Source organism: Hemiscyllium ocellatum, chromosome 8, assembly GCF_020745735.1.
Source record: "Hemiscyllium ocellatum isolate sHemOce1 chromosome 8, sHemOce1.pat.X.cur, whole genome shotgun sequence".
Lineage (NCBI taxonomy): Eukaryota > Metazoa > Chordata > Chondrichthyes > Orectolobiformes > Hemiscylliidae > Hemiscyllium > Hemiscyllium ocellatum.
The window spans coordinates 104027164-104046477 of record NC_083408.1 but is presented as its reverse complement, the minus strand read 5'-3'; the positions used below and the strand labels follow the sequence as shown (position 1 = coordinate 104046477).

The 19314-nt window shown below is 40.9% G+C and overlaps 1 protein-coding gene across 2 annotated transcripts in view; it reads right to left on the bottom strand.

Moving 5' to 3' along the window:
* The window catches only part of LOC132818410 (exportin-1-like), an 83292-nt gene that overhangs the window by 61711 nt on the left and 2267 nt on the right, over positions 1-19314 (bottom strand). The gene's annotated exons all lie outside the window — the stretch shown is intronic.

Genomic DNA, 19314 nt, shown 5'->3' with positions numbered 1-19314 from the left:
ACCCTACCTCTTGCAAAAATGCCATTCCGTATTCCCAACTCCTCCGCCTCCGCTGTATCTGCTCCCAGGAGGACCAGTTCCACCATAGAACACACCAGATGGCCTCCTTCTTTAGAGACCGCAATTTCCCTTCCCACGTGGTTAAACATGCCCTCCAACGCATCTCGTCCACATCCCGCACCTCCGCCCGTAAAAAGGACAGAACGCCCCTGGTGCTCACCTTCCACCCTACCAACCTTCGCATAAACCAAATCATCCGCCGACATTTCCGCCACCTCCAAAAAGACCCCACTACCAGAGATATATTTCCCTCCCAACCTCTTTCTGCCTTCCGCAAAGACCGTTCCCTCCGTGACCACCTGGTCAGGTCCACGCTCCCCTACAACCCACCCTCCCATCCTGGCACTTTCCCCTGCCACCGCAGGCATTGTAAAACCTGTGCACACACCTCCTCCCTCACCTCTATCCAAGGCTCCAAAGGAGCCTTCCACATCCAAAGTGTTACCTGCACATCCACCAATATCATTTATTGTATCCGTTACTCCCGATGCGGTCTCCTCTACATTGGGGAGACTGGGCGCCTCCTAGCAGAGTGCTTTAGGGAACATCTCTGGGGCACATGCACCAATCAACCACACCGCCCTGTGGCCCAACATTTCAACTCCCCCTTCCACTCTGCCGAGGACATGGAGGTCCTGGGCCTCCTTCACTGCCGCTCCGTCACCACCAGACGCCTGGAGGAAGAACGCCTCATCTTCCGCCTCGGAACACTTCAACCCCAGGGCATCAATGTGGACTTCAACAGTTTCCTCATTTCCCCTTCCCCCACCCCATCCTAGTTCCTAACTTCCAGCTCAGCACTGTCCCCATGACTTGTCTGGACTTGCCCTACCTACCTGTCTCCTTTTCCACCTATGCACTCCACCCTCTCCTCCCTGACCTATCACCTTCATCCCCTCCCCCACTCACCCATTGTACTCTATGCTACTTTTTCCCCACCCCCACCCTCCTCTAGCTTATCTCTCCATGCTTCAGGCTCACTGCCTTTATTCCTGATGAAAGGCTTTTGCCCGAAACGTCAATTTTGCTGCACTTTGGATGCTGCCTGAACTGCTGTGCTCTTCCAGCACCACTAATCCAGAATATGCCATCTTCACGTCAAATCCTAACTACACATTGGATACTTTTGTTTTTCCCATCCACGCTTTCATTCCCTTGCCCATGATTTAATTAAAAAATTGTTCCCTCTTGTTATCAAATCTTCAATAAATTTTCCTATTTTAAATTCTAGAGTTCAAACTCCACTTAGCTTTCTCTGCTCTATTAAAAAAGGGAATACTTGGAAGAATATTTCTTGGATAGACAGGGTACAGTGTATACCATTTTCTTTGTGGGGAGAGTGGAGAAGTTGCATCCAATCTGCAGCTGATCTGAGTTGTTTGACAAAAACGTCATGCAGAATTTATCCTGGAATCAACGCTCATTATTCTCTAAGAAGGAAAAAAACTCAGAAGTAAAAAGAAATTACAAACTGCAATGGTTTTTAATAGCGCAGCAGCACACAAATCTGTAAGATTCTGGTTTCATTTTGCAAAAAGTACACACAGAGGACGCTCATCTCAAAGTGGGACGCCTTTTGAGGTCAGCACAAATCAAGCTCATCACGTTTGAACCAAACAAATGCTGAAGAAAAAAGTGGCAGAAATTACATACTGCAGTGGTCTCCTCTGGAAGTTCCACCTAAGACAAGCCTGGTGATCATAGTGCAGAGTTAACAAGGGGTCATATCCCACCAACAGGTAATGTAATAAAAAGAAAATACAGGAAACCTGAAATAAAAATGAAGTGCTGGAGAAACTCAGCAGTTCCAGTAGCATCAATGGAGAGAGAAATAAGAGTTATTTGATAAGACTCTCTTCTTGAGGAAACATAATTTTGTGTTGTTTATCTGTGAATCGGCACTAAGTTTTAAAAGAATCACCTAGTGTAAAATGCGAGGGATTACCATTAAAACTCTGCCTCCCTTAATTCTGCCTCTAGTCTGCATACATCTTCAGCCCAGCATTACACATGTTCTGACGGCATGCAGTGAACAGAGTCAGTGCCATTGTGACAGGACAGTTAAAAATGAAGAGTTAAATAAAGTCAAGATACAACTGGACTAACCAGAAACCTTCCCAAGCTGAACCTTACTGGAACGGAAAAAAAAAATGCTTAATTGGTATACGGTCATTCACTGGTACACTTTATGATCAAGGAATCAGCATCCCTTCTGGATAGGTCAGAGCATAACATTAGATATCCCCATTAATTTTTTCTAGTTGTAATGCTAGCAGTAATCTATTATCAAGATCATAAATTCTCATAATCTTCTCCAAATATCGAAAATTAACCCCTTCATTAAAAACCAATAAGAGCTTGATGTTTCACAAAATCTAAAAATCCATTTACAACTAAGTAACATGTAATTTAGCCATGGGCAATGGTTTCAGTTTCATTACTATTTACTGGAATAAAATGCTACAGCAAAAACGATCAGAGTCCCAATTGCTTCCAGCACATCAATAAGGCAATCTGCTCTGAAAGTACACTTTCACATCTCTGCTGACCACTATATCCCAGATTACATTTTTCCATCTCATGCCTAAGCATTTTAGGGCAGCACAGTGGCTCAGTGGTTAGCACTATTGCCTCTCAGCGCCAGGCACCCAGGTTCGATTCCAGCCTTGGGTGATTGTGTGGCATTTGCACATGCTCAACGTCTGCATGGGTGTACTCCAGGTGCTCCGGTTTACTCCCACAGTCCAGAAACGTGCAGGTTAGGTGAACTGGTCAAGCTTAATTGCCCATAGTGTTCCGGGATATCTAAGTTAAGTACATTAGTCAGGCGTAAACGTAGAGCAATAGTGTAGGGGGAATAGGTCTGGGTGGGTTACTCTTCAAAGGGTCAGTGTGGACTAGTTAGGCCGAAAGGCCTGTTTCCATACAGTAGGGATTCTATGATTACATTTCAGAACATTTCCAAATCTCATACAATGACAGTATAAATTCACAGCAACATATCCCGAGCTTATTCTCCTTGCAAAACCAGCTTGTCTAATATCACAGTCTTGCTCATCTCAGTAACCTTTACTACACCGGTTTTTGAGTAACTCCCTTGGATTGTTTCAAGATTAACGTGTGGCAAAGAATTCCAATAGTTTTTGAACAATCAACTTCTCATTCAATTCCTTTTAATGATTAAGTACAGTCCTGTACTTACCCTATGACAATTTCACTGATCAGTACAATTAACCCTTCAGACTTCCTTAAATCTTTATCCTATTATCAGTTTACCAAACTAACTAAACTGAAGCTACAGCCTGGCAGCCTTTAGAATAAGAATGGTTTTGTTTATCTTTTTACACTCTTGACAACACATCCTGCCACTTTGATGCTCCCATCCATAAACCACAATACCTTTGTTCATCTACTCCACTGAAGTACGTTCTGCGTCTTTAATTGAACTTCAGATTCCTACACATTCAGTTGTACCTGCCACTCATCAGCCCATTCTTTACTTCTGCTCGTTTACAGACTTTCACAATCCTGACCAGTTTATCATATTAATTGTTTTAAATTGAGAATGTAACTTTCTGGCATTTTCCTTAACGACAACTAGGAATGGGAGATAAATGGTGGCTTTACCAACAACATCCACACTGAACCATTTAAGAAATCTTCAGCTCAACTACTTCCACAAAAAGTGTACATGATACCTTATTGCATTATGAATCCGACTTCAGTTGTTCTCTCACTAAATAAATCTATTGCACAAAAAATAAAATTAAAACTCTTCATTTAAATCTCCATCTGACGTGGAAATATACATTCAGAAATGGAGGGTATTATTGGAGAGTTATACTAGACTTAAGGCCTATTGCAGGTGATTGAGCAGGTAGTCTAGGATTATTGCCTCATATAATAGATGGCAAAATATACACTGAAGGTGCCAAGGACATTACACATTTTCTTGTGATATACCATATAGGTGGTCCGGGCAACATTTCTGACCAAACATGAATTTAATATCAAAACAACAGAGAACTCCCGTCAGTTAGATTCAATGACTTGAAAACCAGATGATTTTTGTTGCAACTGGGCACGAACAATAGTATAGAAGTGTTGTTAGTCATTAGTAAAGGCAAACCCACTATCAAGATGTTTACTTCCACTGGACGGAGTGTCAAGCTAATGTAGAAAATTCCTGTCAGCAGTCAGATGAGATTCTCCCATGTCCTCTCTCTCAATGCCAAGACCAACCCAAGGCCACATTACAAAAGCCACAAACTAACTCCCACCATCTGCAGTCATAGATCTGGATTGCTTTATTTCAGAATAAAACATCACAAAATATAACCAATCACCCCTGCATTACAGCATAGATGTCTACCTACAAGATTATTTCAACTCCCAGCAGTAACTTAGACCGTAATTAAGGATGGTAGTGTGGTCCCAAAGACAATATTAAGTTACATGAAGATCTTAGCTTTATACTTTGCTTAGGAAAGCACCACGGCTCAGTGGTTAGCACTGCAGCCTCAATGGCAGAGATGCTGGTTCGACTGCAGCCTCGGGGACTCTGTGTGGAGTTTGCACATTCTCCCGGTATCTGCACGAGTTTCCTCCAGGTGCTCTGAATAGGCAAAGTCTTTTCCCTGGGGTAGGGGAGTCCAAAACTAGAAGACAAAGGTTTAGGGTGAGGGGGTAAAAGACATAAAAGAGACCTTAGGGGCAACGTTTTCACACAGAGGATGGTATGAGTATGGAATGAGCTGCCAGAGGATGTGGTGGAGGCTGGTACAATTGCAACATTTAAGAGGCATTTGGATAGCTATAGGAATAGGAAAGGTTTGGAGGGATATGGGCCGGGTGCTGGCAGGTGGGACTAGATAGGGTTGGAATAGCTAGTCAGCATGGACGGGTTGGACCAAAGGGTCAGTTTCCATGCTGTACATCTCTATGACTCTAATCCAAAGATGTGCAGGTTAGGTACAGGTTGCCTATAGCATTAGGTGCATTAGTCAAAGGGAATTAAGTCTGGGTGGGTTATTCTTCAGTGGGTTGGTGTGGATTGTTGGGCCAAATGGTCCATTTTCACACTGTAGGGAATCTAATCTAACATTATTTACATGTTTTCCTGAAATGTTCTGTGCTACATGACTCAAATCCAACAAACTCTTCTATTCTGGTTTCAGTCATTTGTACATCTCAGCATATTTGTTTTCAGCTCATGTTTTCACTGTGAAATTGAACTAATTCAGTCAACATAGATGGATTAACATGGCAAATTTTAATGTTGAATGCCTCTCATGATGTACTGAGCAGCAGATTGCAAGACATCATCTTTGATAATACAGAGATAGCTCACTTGCGCTTTGGGGTGGCAACTGCTTTCTTAGGGCAAGTGCCAATGACCTATTGGTCATTCAACAATTCCCGTTGGAAAGTGAGTACTTATACAATGGCTTGTGTGCATCATTTTTAAAAAAAAAAGAAATAAAAGGCAGAAGTTAACAAAAACAGAAAATACATATTATTCCAAAAATCTAAGATAGCAGTTTGACATGATTTCTGAAAGCTGTAGAAAAAAAATTCAAAAAAAATTAAATCTCCTATGAATGCAAAATCCTACAAGTTTTACAGTTTATGAAAACAGCAGTAAATTAGAAAATACACAACCATACATTAGAGCTATTGTTTCTCTACACTGCCTATGAGATTTTCATTAAAAGCTGAAGATCATAACTGAGAAATAATAATTTCAGACACAAGTTAGGATGTGCAAACTAAATGTAGACAAGGACCAAAGAATTTGACTCATTGACAGATTCAGAGCATTCTGGAACAAGGTACATATGCTCCATGTCATAACAGTAATATAAAAAGGATGAGACTGTATACCATATGGTTAGTAGTTGAAGGTTGGCCTGGGTTCCAATATGACATCAAATGGATGTTGTGAACTTAATCTTAGTAAATCTGCAATGCAATCTTCAGTAATGAACCTAACTATCACGAATAAGTTTTACTTGTCAAATTCTATAATACTTAAGTACTGGATTAGTGGTGCTGGAAGAACACAGCAGTTCAGGCAGCATCCAAAGTGCAAAATACTTAAGTCAGTATCAATTTCAGCCATCTTTTAAAATGGTAACGAATTTTGAGAAGATTTGTAGCTCAGGTTGAGGTTCTGGGTGTCGGTTTGCTCGCTGAGCTGGAAGGTTCATTTTCAGACATTTCGTCATCATACTAGGTAACTTCTTCAAATGAGCCTCCAGGCAAAGCACTGATGATGATTCCTGCTTTCTATTTATATGTTTGGGTTTCTTTGGGTTGGTGATATCATTTCCTGATCTTTTTCTCAGGGGGTGGTAAATCAGGTCCAAGTCGATGCGTTTATTGATAGAGCTCCGGTTGGAATGTCATGCTTCTAGGAATTCTCGTGTGTCTCTCTCTGTTTGGCTTGTCCTAGGATGGATGTGTTGTCCCAGTCAAAGTGTGCCCTTCCTCAACTGTATGCATATAAAGAGAGAGAGACAAACGTACTGACTTGGACTCAATTTACCATCCCTGAGAAAAAGATCAGGAAATGACATCACCAACCCAAAGAAACCCAAACATATAAACAGAAAGCAGGAACCATCAGCAGTGCTTTGCCCAGAGTCTCACTGAAGATGTTACCTAGCATGATGATGAAACGTCTTAAAGTGGTATACAGCAAATCCAACAAGTTTTATGTAACTCACAGTCAATGTGGAGTATTTCAAACTATAGAGGTTAATTCATAAATAATGCAGTATTAATTAATATCCAATGCATAACTGTAATATTCACCAATTTATACACCACTGTATTAAGCCCTTATGCATATGATTTTGCACTTATCAAGTACTAATAATAAATTTTAACTATGATGCATGGGCAAGGTCAATTAAGAATCTCCTGAACCTTATGTGACAAGATCCAAATGTCCAATGTGCATTTATTGGGTATGGGGGTTTTCAAATTTAATGTGCAAGCCTAGTTTGAACATGCCTATTAATTGAATACAAACTAAACGAAAATCTAAATGAAATCACAGAATTCCAGAAATAAATAATTTAAATCCATTTGGAAACAGTGTTCCTGTTGAACAGTTTTTCTAAAACAATTTAAACTCTCGTCATCCATAACAGCAACTTTCTACTCCACTGTCAAGTGATTGTTAAGTTGTACTTTAATTTCAGCCAACTTGTACCATAAATTTGATTAATTGCCCAACTGTAACATGTTTATAATATATTGCTTTCACATATCACAAAAAGTAACTAGATATTGGATTAATGGATTTTCATGGTGAGCAAAGGCCTTTGACAATTGTCACTTTGGAAGCTGCTAGATAAGATGACATGGTGTGGTCCTGACATGGATTGAGGATTAGCTGACTGTACACCTGTCAATGACGAAACAGTCAAAATTGCAATGTGGAGAATCAGAGTGCAGATGTCTCAGCGGGTTAAACGATTGGAGTCAGAGGGAGGGGACCATAAAAGAATCTGAAAACAAGAAAAAGGAAACTAAAAGAAATTGCTGGACATGTGTCATGAACATGTTGCTGACAATAAGTTGACAAATATTTCTGGAATGAGGAATACAGAAATCACTAAGTACTTAAAGCCACACCCAACTACAGCAGCACCCTCAATGTTCTTCATTTCTGCTCTCAGTCATCTTTTTTCCTTTCAAACTCCACTCCCCCATTTCTGTCCAGTTTTCCAGACAGTTCAATTAAACTTTCCAGTATTTCAATTCCTGGTGAAAAACCTAACTATCCACGCCTGAAGGATGAAGATACCATTGCAGCAGCACTCAGAAATCTGCCTCATTAGGTAAGGACCCACTCATTAAAGCTAACTTACTCCCTTACAGATTCAACTACCTTCCCTACCCAAACCACTGATGTGGTGTTAGAACGAACTCCTACCTTGAGCTTTTGCCACACCCAATCTAACCTCTTCCACTCATCTGAAACCCTTATACATGTCATCCACTGAAGTTTATGCTGGTTTCAGCAAAGATGGATGATCTCTCATGCTCAGGTGATTTTAACCTGCACTCAAAAATGCTCTAGGTTACCTGTTTTCCAACTTGTCATCCTCACTTAACTGAACTCTGCAAATTTGCACATCATTCTCTTGCCCAACCCAATGCTTGTTTGGGAGGGAAGGACAGGTTCAGTGCCTACATTTTCCACCTCCTGAAACCTTCAATCATTGGCTAACTGACTCATTTCTTTAATTTCTGCGGCATGCCTTTTCTGCTCCAAATCTCATCACCTTTACCATCTAACCCAAAAGTCTCTCCAACTCTCTCAAATTCACCTTCAGACTTAATGTGCCCTCTCCTCCACCCCCATTTCCAGATTTCACGGTAGCCATGCTTCCCGAGACTTAGACTGATGTCTCATCTTTGCCATTGATGTCCTTGTGTCTGTCCAACCATTCACTCCGCCACTACTGATCAATTTTAATCCAAACCCTAACATATTACCATATGAGAATATACAAGAGCCAACATTTATATACCATGGTGTTTTTCAAAGGTCCAAGGATGCTCCAAAGTTTTTATGGTCAACAAAGCACTTTTTATAGATTCCACTGCAATGTCTGAAACACCCAAGGAATTTGCATGCAAGGTCTCCAATAGTTATGTGATAATAAATCAGACAGACAATCTGGTTTAATGGTAATACCTGAACAATTTATTATGCAGCACCTTTAATGCAAAAAGAAATACCACAACATTTCTCAGGAGCCCTATGAAGGATTATGCATGCTCAATCTAGGCAAAAATCTAACAGATAGATTATGGAGATGGCACAATGTGAAGCTGCCCATTTCTGCAGGAAGGAGAGGAATGCTGAAATATTATTCAAATGGAAAGACTGCAGAATGCTGCAGTCAAGGCATCTGGGGTGTACCCATTTAAGAATCACAAAAAGTTAACAAGCAGCTATGCCGAGTAAATAGAAAGGCAAATTGCCTTTACTGCAAAAGAGAAGAAAGTGGTGGTGGGAGACAAGAGAGCAAATATGTCCTGCTACAACCTTATAGGGTGAGATCAAAGCTCGAGTACAGGGTACAGTTTTGACGTCCCTACTGGATAGATATACTTATGCCAGAAGCAGTTCAGGGAAGGCTTCATAGACCGATTCTTGGGATGAAGGGATTGTTTCAAAAGCAAAGATTTATCAGTTGAGCCTGCATGTACTGGAGCTCAGATGGGTGGGGGGCAGGAAAGTGATCTTACTGAAGTACAGGATTCTGTGGGAGGTGATCACCAATGTTCCTCACAGTTGCTCGTACGTGCAGCTGCTCTGAAGTTTCACGAATGGTGACCATGGCATTGACTTCAGATTCCAGAAGTCACTACTGCTCTCTAAACTGTGGCCAGAAAGATATTAGTGGGAACCCCAGTGATCACATGATCTTCTTCCTCATGGGAGACAAGAACCGGGGGCACAGTTGTTATTAAACATCCATTCACAGGATGTGGGCATTGCAGACTTGGCCAGCATTTCTTGCCCATCCCCAATTGCCGAGAGCACATTAAGAGTCAACCACATTGCTGCGGATCTGGAGTCACATGCAGGCCAGACCAAGTAAGGATGACAAATTTCCTTTCTTAGAAAAGGAGCATTAGCCAACCAGAAATTTTTCTGCTACAAATCAACAATCGTTATATAATCCCCACTAGACCAACTCTCTGGTCTATATTTTATTGAACTCAAATTTCGTCATCTGCCATGATGTGACTTGAACTCTTGCCCTCAGAACATTGGACTAGCCATCCAGAACTCCAGGCCAGTGACATTATCACTGCACCACTAGGTTCACAAATAAGACAGCATTTTCTAAGATAGATGTGGAAGAATTTCTTCTCAGGCAGTTATTAAAAGTTTGAGTTTTCTTTCCCAGAAAACTGAGAGGGCTGATTAGAATTTAATTAGATCCCGCAGAGGTTTTGAACATGATGGATCATGGTGATGATACTGAGGGGTGCAGCAGACAGGAAAGTTGACTGAAGACCACAACAGAAGTCATGATTGTATAGAATCATGTTCAATATTAGATTCAAGGGGTTAACTAGCCTAGTCTCGATATTTATGACATTATCATTATATGCAAATTTTACTGATAAATGAGACATTAAGGCAGGAGACCAAAATCAAACAATAGTGTTTACAAGGAAGGAAAAGAGGGGTATTGAGGTTGAACAGTTTAAGAAGGATGTTCTAGAGCTTAACACCTCGGTAGCTGATGGCAGTGATTAAAAGTGGAGCACAAAGTGCTGGAATTAGAGGAGTGCAAATACCTCTCTGAAAGGAGGAGATAACAGAGATAGATTGGAAAGGGTAAGGCCATGGATGGATGGCCCAAGGCAGGAATTGAGTCAGCTGTGTTACAGGAGGTGGAAATATGTAGCCTTTGTGATGGTGGGATTGTGATTGGCAGGGGATGAAACATGTAACCAAGTTTAGTTCACTTTGACAGAGTAATGAAATCAATGGATCTGCCAAGGACCAGGAGATAGGGGCTTTGACTTACTCAAGTTTAAAGAGGGCATTTTTGCATATCCTGCAACAAATACACAGTCTGGCAATCCATGGGGGAAAGAGGTTGTTGACATAAGTATCGATGAAGACACTTGGTCACTCTTCTTTGAATAGTGCAATCTTTTATTTCCATTTGAGTCTGCAGATGAAACTTTGGTTCAGGGCACTTTGCCTGCACTACTTGCAACAGGAGTAGGGGATTTAAAAAAAGGCACAAATAGAGAGAATTAGTTATGATAATTGCCATTACAGAAACATGCACCATGACTGGGAACTGAAAATACAAGATGTTTGATGTTTAGGAATGGCAGACAAGGGATGGAGGTGGAATTGTGCTAATAATGCTTAATGGGATCATTACATTAGTGTGGAAGGATCACAGATCGGGAGAACAACAACATGTAGAATGTGAATGGAGCTCCAAACAGCAAGTGATAGCTTGCAGTGGCTGGAGATACTTATAGGCCAAATAGTAGTGGTATGAGAGAAATATGCAACATGGCAACAATCTGTATATAGACTGGGTAATCCAATTGAATACAGATGCTCTGAAAGACAAGTGTTCAGAGGATCTGAAGATAATTTTGAGGAACCAACTACAAGACAGAATTTTAGATATAGTAGTAGTATGTAACAGGAAGGGGCTAATTAATAGTCTGTTTCGAAAAGAACCTTTAGGGATAAATGACCACAATACCACAGAATAGGTATTGTGTTTGAATACCATTTATGTATTGAAACACTTGTACATTATGCTTGAAACTGAGAAAGTTTAATCTGGAAACAAGGTTCTTAAATTTGAAGAAGGGAGATGAGGAAAGCAGGAGGCTGAGCTAGATTGGGAAAATACACTAAAATACATAACTGTACTAAGGCAATGGACAGTACATAAATAGCTATTGGTGGCTTACATCAACTACACATTTTTTCCAAGGTATAGAAACCCAAATGTCAGTCAACTATGGCTGACAAAGGAAGTTAACAATTGTGGAAAATTAAAAACAAAGGCTTGTAAAGTTGCCAGAAGTAGTGATAAATCTGAGAATTGGGAAGTTTAAAGAAAACAGCAAAGGAGGACCAAAAAAACTAATAATAAGAAAAAATTTAGTTTTTCTATATTGTATTTGTATTAACTGCAAAACCTTTCTAAAGAAGTGCAAAATGAAACATTTGGCTAAGGTGAATGTGGATATATTATTACAGTCAGGAGAATTTGTAGCAGGGAATAGAAGAACAGCAGAAAAACTAAATGATTTAATTTGTGCCTGTTTTCACTGAAGATACAATAAATCTCCCAGCGCTAGGTATTCAAGTGACTAAGGAGAATGAGGAGCTTAAGGAAATTCAGCAAGAAGGTTGTACTGGAGAAATTAATAGGGCTGAAAATTGAAAAGTCACAGGACTTGATAGCATACATCTCAAAAGAGTGTTGAAGTGGATCGAGATCAACATATTGGTGGCCATGTTCAAAAATTCCATCAATTCTGGAATGGTTACAAGGTTGGAAATATCATACCCCTATTGAAGAAAGGAGCAAGAGAGAAAACAGGGAGCTACAGATCAACGTTCCCTTTAAGCTGTGCAGTCAATCAGCTCAGAGAATCCATTGCAGCACTGACGATAGGTTCCAGGTGTCACAGGTTTTGGAAGCCGACGCAGCTGTTCTGAAAGTGAGAGGGGACACTGCTCCAGTCTTGTCATTTTTGCCTCAGTAAAAGGGAAAATGCTAGAAATCTATTATAGAAAATGTAATAAGTGAACCCTTGGATAAAAATGATTTGATCAAGCTTAGCAAGATTTTGTGAATGGAATACAGTATTTATGACAAATTCTGGAGTTGAGGATATTACTAACAACTGATAAAAAGGGAAGTTGACAGAAGTATAAGTAGTGTACTTGAATTTTCAGAAGGCTTTTGATAATAACCCCCTCAGAAGTTTGGTTAGCAAAATTAATGGACATGGGATAGCATGCAATGTACTGACATGAATTAAGGATGGCAAGCAGACAGAAAACAGAGTTGGAAGAAATGAGTCATTCTTATGTTCTGAAAACAACAAATGCTGGAGACCACAGCGGGTCAAACAGCATCCATAGAGAAAGAGCAAGCTAACGTTTCAGATGACTCTTCATCAGAGTTGGATGTTGCCTGACCTGCCGTTATCTCCAGCATTTGTAATTTTCAGTACAGATTACAGCATCTGCAATAGTTTGCTCTGTCATTCTCATATTGGCAGATTGAAATTGTGAGCAGCACTCTGCTAATCAATGAGTTTGATATAGGCACCAAATATAATATTTCCAAATTAACAGAGGATACAAAGCAAAGGAGGAAGATATAACGTGGTTTCAGAACGATTTGGCAGGCATGATATGTGGGCAAGAACATGGCAGATGAAACATAATATGGGTAAATAAATGTCAAGGACAGATGCGCAGACTACTTAAATGGTGAGGTTTGGGATGAGATCTACAAAAGGAACCCTTGCTCTTCCAGCAAGTTCAGTAAGCTATGAGGAAGCCTAATGGAATGTTAGCCTTCATTGCAAGAAGATTTCAATTTTGGAGCGGTGAAGTCTTGCTTCAATTATATAGGAGCCTAGTTACACTGGAGTACTGTGTGTAGAATTGGTCTCCTTATGTGGGGTGGGTGTGGATTGGGCTGCAATTATACTGGTCATACCCCTGGACCAGGAGACCCAGTATCAAGTCCCACCTGCCACCAGAAGTGTGCAATAATACCAATCTTTCATCACAGGAGAGGTCCCAGAGGACTGGGGATTAGCCACCATTGTTCCTTTGTTTAGGAAGGGCAACAGGGATAATCTGGGGAATTATAGGTTGGTGAAATTTTGTCAGTGGCAGGGAAATCATTGGAGAAGGCTAGTAGCAAAAGGCAGCATGGCATTGTGCAGGAAAGATCTCATCTCACAAACCTGAGTTTTTTTTGAGGAAGTGACAAGGATGATTGAGGAGGGCAGGGGGGTAGATGTCCAAATGGATTTTAACAAGGTCTTTGACAAGATCCCTCATGGCAGACTGATTAAAAGGTGATGTCATGTAGGATCTGAGCGAACTGGTAAGAGGGATACTGAACTAGCTTAGCCATAACAGTAGTGGTGGAAAGGTGTTTTTCAGACTGGAGGCTTGTGACCAGTGGTGTTCCGCAAGGAATAGTGTTGGGACCCCTACCATTTGTCATATTTGTGATTTTGAGGATAATGTAGGTGGCCTGATTGGGGGAGCCATGGATAATGAGGATTGCCAGAAGATACAGCATGATGTAGGGCTAGAAAATCAGGCAAAGAATGGCAGATGGAGTTTAATCCAGACAAATGTGAGGTGATGCATTCTGGAAGGTCAATGCAGGACAGTAAATGGCAGAACCTTGAGGAGCATCATCTCCAGAGGGATCCATGCGTATAGGTCCACAGTTCCCTGAAAGCGGCAAAACAAATGGACTAGGGGGTCGAGATGGCATACACCATGCTTGCCTTCATTAGTTGGGGCACAGAATATAAAAATTGACAAGTCATGTTACATAGAACATTTATTAAGCCATATTTGAAATATTGTGCACAGTTGTCACCATACTACCAGAAGAATGTACAGGCTTTGAAGAGGGTACAGAAACAGTTTACCAGGATGTTGCCTGGTTTGAAGGATATTAGCTATGAGCAGAGACAGCTCAAACTTGGCTCATTTTCACTTCATCACAGGATGAGGGCCAAACTGATAGAAGTTTACAAAATTATGAGAGACATGGATAGAATAGTGAGAGTCTTTTTCCATGGGGAGTAATGGAAATCACTTGGAACATAGATTTAACATAAAAAGGGGGGCAAGTTTAAAGATGATGCAAGAGGTAAGGTTTTGTTTTACACAAAGGGTGGCAAGTGCCTGGAATACACTGACAGAGAAGAGGAAGGGGATGGACACAACATTTAAGAGGAATTTTGACAGATATATGAATAGGCAGGGAATTGCGGGATGCGGACAATGCAAAGGCAAAAGGTTTTCAGTTCAGAAAGACACAACCTTAGTGGGCATGCTCCTGCGCTGTACTGTTCTTTCTTCTTAGCTAGGGGAAGATATTATCGTAATAGACGGAGTACAGCAAAGGTCACCAGACTTGTTCTGGGATGGGAAGACTGTCCTACGATGAGAGATTGGGCAAAATATGCCTGTATTCTCTGGAGTTTTAAAGAATGAGAGGTGATCTCATTGAAACCTACAAAATCCTTGAAAGGATATACAGGATAGATGCAGGGAAAACTTCCACCTGACAAAGCAGTCTAGAACCAGGGGGTACAATTTAAAAATAAGACAGTGGCTCCAAAAGAGCAGCTTACCTTTATTCAATACAATAAATTTATTACAACATCTACCTGTATTGATCACACAAGAGTAGAGAACACTGCAGAGCTCTGGCCCTCAGAGTAAGTGTTGCATAGTAAAAAATAAAAACAAAAAAAAAGAGAGACGAGGAGGAATTTCTTGTCAGATGGTAATGAACCTGTGGAATTCTTTATCACCGAGGGCTGTCAAGACAGGGTGCTGAAGTAAATTCAAGGCTCAGAGAGGCAGACATTTTGGAAACGGGTAGAAAGTGGAATCAAGAATCAAAACAGCCATAATCTAAATCAAATAGCAGTACAGACTCAACAGCCTACTTCTACACCTGTGCTTCATCTGCTTCCATTTTCCTCCAGCTTCAAATACAGCCCAAAGATGCTTCTTACATCAGTGTCAACTTTCACTTACATGGCTGCACAGGATCAAAGGGCCCAACTCATTTTAACTGATTCAATTTGTGTTACAATTCTGCAAAGCCAATTCTATTATTTGAACGATTAGGAATACCATGCATAATTTAGAATCTTGATTATTCACGAAGTACTCATTTTTCAAGTTTCTTTGCTACACTGTAGTTCAGGCTGTCAATCTAAACAGCAATATGTTCACCACTGGTAGCTTTCCTCAGTCCTAGCATACTGAGCACTTTTTCAAACTTCCAACAAAAACGTTTTCACCAGATTTCAGTAAGATATAATAATGTATTTCTGAAATTTTCATCGATTTGAATTATGAAAAACACTTAGCAACGTACTTAGAGATTGTGTCCTTTGAAATTTGGGTTATATCTGGAGAAAACAATTTTGAACTATGAAACAAATAGGGTGAAGTAATTGATCTTTACAAGCTAAGCTTAAGCTTTTGGAGCAACTCAAGGTTTTAAGTATTAAAACATATTAACTCAAGCATTTTTCCTTACTGCTCATTATTATAGAATCACAGTGCAGAAATACATCATTTCACCCACCAAGTCTGCACTGATCCTCCAAAGAGTTTCCCACTAAGACCCACCCTAAACTAGTGAATGCCACATTGTGTTTTCGCCATGGCTAATCCAACTAACCTGCACTGGCCCTGAATACCATAGGTCAATTTAGCAAGGCAAGTACACTTTGCCTGTACATTTTTGGACCGTGGGAGGAAACCAGAGCACGTACAGGAAACCCATACAGATAATCGTAAAACTCCGGGTGTTATGGTTTTCATTATCATTATCCCTGGCACCGCAAGGCAGCAGTGCTAACCACTGTGCCACCTGAGGGGCACCATTATAGAAGTATTTAAACACTAGAAATAAATGTTGCAAAAATGATGTATTGACTAGATCAGGAGGTAATATAGGTCAGCAAGAGCTGGGTGAGTGAGCTAACCATACAAGTAGCAGGATTTTGGTTGAACTGGCATTTATGGAGGGTGAAAAGAGGGTCAGACTCCACACTAGTGGATTGTTCACATCTCAAGACAGCAGAGGGCTTGTACCAATGAATGAAGCTGTTGCAACTCTGCAACACTTGAATTCATATTTTATGACAGGAACACACAATGTCAGTTGATATTGCTGGAGTGCAATGATTTGGGCAAGATCCATCCTACCTGGTGTGAATAACTTACAGATTAGTGGGCGGCACAGTGGCGAGCATTGCTGCCTTACAGCACCAGAGACCCGGGTTCAATTCCTGCCTCAGGCAACTGACTGTATGGAGTTTGCACATTCTCCCCCTGTCTGCGTGGGTTTGCTCCGGGTGCTCCAGTTTCCTCCCACAGTCCAAAAATGTGCAGGTTAGGTGAATTGGCCATGCTAAATTGCCCGTAGTGTTGGGTGAAGGGGTAAATGTAGGGGAATGGGTCTGAGTGGGACGCACGTCGGTGTGGACTTGTTGGGCCGAAGGGCCTGATTCCACACTGTAAGTAATCTAATCTAAAATAAATCCATGTGTGAAATGAAAGAAGCATCTCTTTTAAGGTGATGCCCATTTACTTCATTTTATTGTATAACAATAGTTGCCACCTTTGCCTATATTCTATGGATACTCTGCCTGAAGGCATATCCTTCATTCATTATGGCTAATTCTCTGACTGGAGACATTTTCTGTCCACAGTGTTGCATTGCCTTCTAATCACAGAGATTGGGGTGAGGAGGCAAGTCTCAAAACTCTCTCAGCAGAACCAGCATCACAGCTGCCCTACTGATTGACTGATTTATTATCACGTATAGAAAAGTACAGTGTAAAGCTTTGCTTACGAGCAGAACAGGCAGATCATAGTAAGCAAGGATGTACAGATCAGAAATTGTTAAAAATACTTAGAGGCATACAATGCACAAGGTGTGCGCTAGACGAGATCAACGCGAGCAAGATCAGCATTACTTTGAACCGCAACTGAACTCCAAAAAAAAATGAGAGGAGTGTTGCTGGATGCAAGATTTTTTTGTATGACTCAATTAATTTATTCATCCCTTTAGCAATCTACTCAACTTCAGAATTGGTTATCTCCACCACAGTAATCAAGACAATACCAAAGATCAACTAAAAGCAGCACAATAAGACGCAGGACATAAAAGGACCAAATAATGACAATTTATTAAGGTTCAGGTGCTCGGCGAAGTACATGTGTATGTATTTCAGTTCCTGTCATGTTGGGAATGGTATAATGGTTTATAATTGAGAGAGAGATTTTAAATTGAACATGCCTATCCTTTAATACCAGGCCAACCACTGTCCATCATCTGTTGAATTTGTTGGTCTGTTTTTGTTACTACATAACTGTTACATAATTATGTAACTCAAACCTTTTTACTTAGTCTGTAAGAAAGGTTTCAATGCAGTCGCAGCTTCTTGAACAAAATACAGAGTGCAGAAAAGATGTATAAAGATGTTACTGGGACTGGAGGGTTTGAGTTACAAGGAAAGGTTGGGTAGGATGGAATTTTTTTTTCACTGGAGCATAGGAATTTGAGGGGTGACCTTGTAGTGGCATATAAAATCGTGAGGGGTACAGTTAAGGTGAATAGCCATAGTCTTTTTTCCTAGGGTAGAGGAGTTCAAAATTAAAAGGCACAATTTTAAGGTGAGAAGAGAAAGATTTTAAAAGGGACCCGAGGTGCAACTTTTCCCACACAGAGGGTGGTTCACATGTGGAACGAACTGACAGAGGAAGTGGTGGATGCAAGCACAGTTACTACATTTAAAATAAATACTTGGACAGATACATGGATGAGAAAGGTTTCCAGAGAACTGGGCCAAACCCAGGCAAATGGGACTAGTTTATTTGGAAAACTTGGTCAGCATGGACAAGTTGGACTGAAGGGTTTGTTTCCATGCGATATGACTCTCTAGCCTGGCTCATTTTTGCTAAACCAGTCAGACCACACAAACTTTGGAGTCATAGAGACATACAGCATGTAAACAGACCCTTCGGTCCAACTCATCCATGCCGACCAGATATCCCAACCCAATCTAGTTCCACCTGCCAGCACCTGGCCCATATCCCTCCAAACCCTTCCTATTCATATACCCATCCAGATTCCTCTTAAATGTTGCAATTGTACTAGCTTCCACCACTTCCTCCGCCAGCTCATTCCATACACATACCACCCTCTGCGTGAAAAAGTTGCCCTTTAGGTCTCATATCTTTCCCCTCTCACCCTAAATCTATGCCCTCTAGTTCTGGACTCCCCCGAAACAGGGAAAAAACTTTGTCTATTTATTCTATCTATGCCCCTCATAATTTTGTAAACCTCTATAAAGTCACCCCTCATGCTCCGATGCTCCAGGGAAAACAGGCCCTGCCTATTCAACCTCTGCCTACAGCTCAAACCCTCCAACCCTGGCAACATCCTTGTAAATCTTTTCTGAACCCTTTCAAAGTCTGGAAGTATACTCCGCTAACTGCTAACACAGACAGAATCCAAATATGCCCCTTTAACTGAGGCACTATGAATTTATAAACCAACATGGAGTAACGGAAGTCTTTGACGGCATGTGGAGGTATGGGGAGGGCAGGACAAGGAGAGATATTAGAGATATCAGATTTATAGGATGCAGATAAAGTAGTCATAAACAGGCAGTACTGAACCTGGTTATATCTTCAAGTTTTCATTTTGTATTTTGATAGTTTTATGAATTTTATTAACGCAATGAAGACCGGGGTGTTAAAACAAAAGTGGGTAGCTGAACGCCAACAAAGTTATTCAACATCGTGGAGGCGGGGTGCCTGCTCTAATCCATGCTACGAAAGAGACCGACAGCTGTTGAAGCCAGCCACGACACACTTACAGTCAAGTGCTGTGAACAACACATCCAATAGACAAGGGCCCGGAAGGC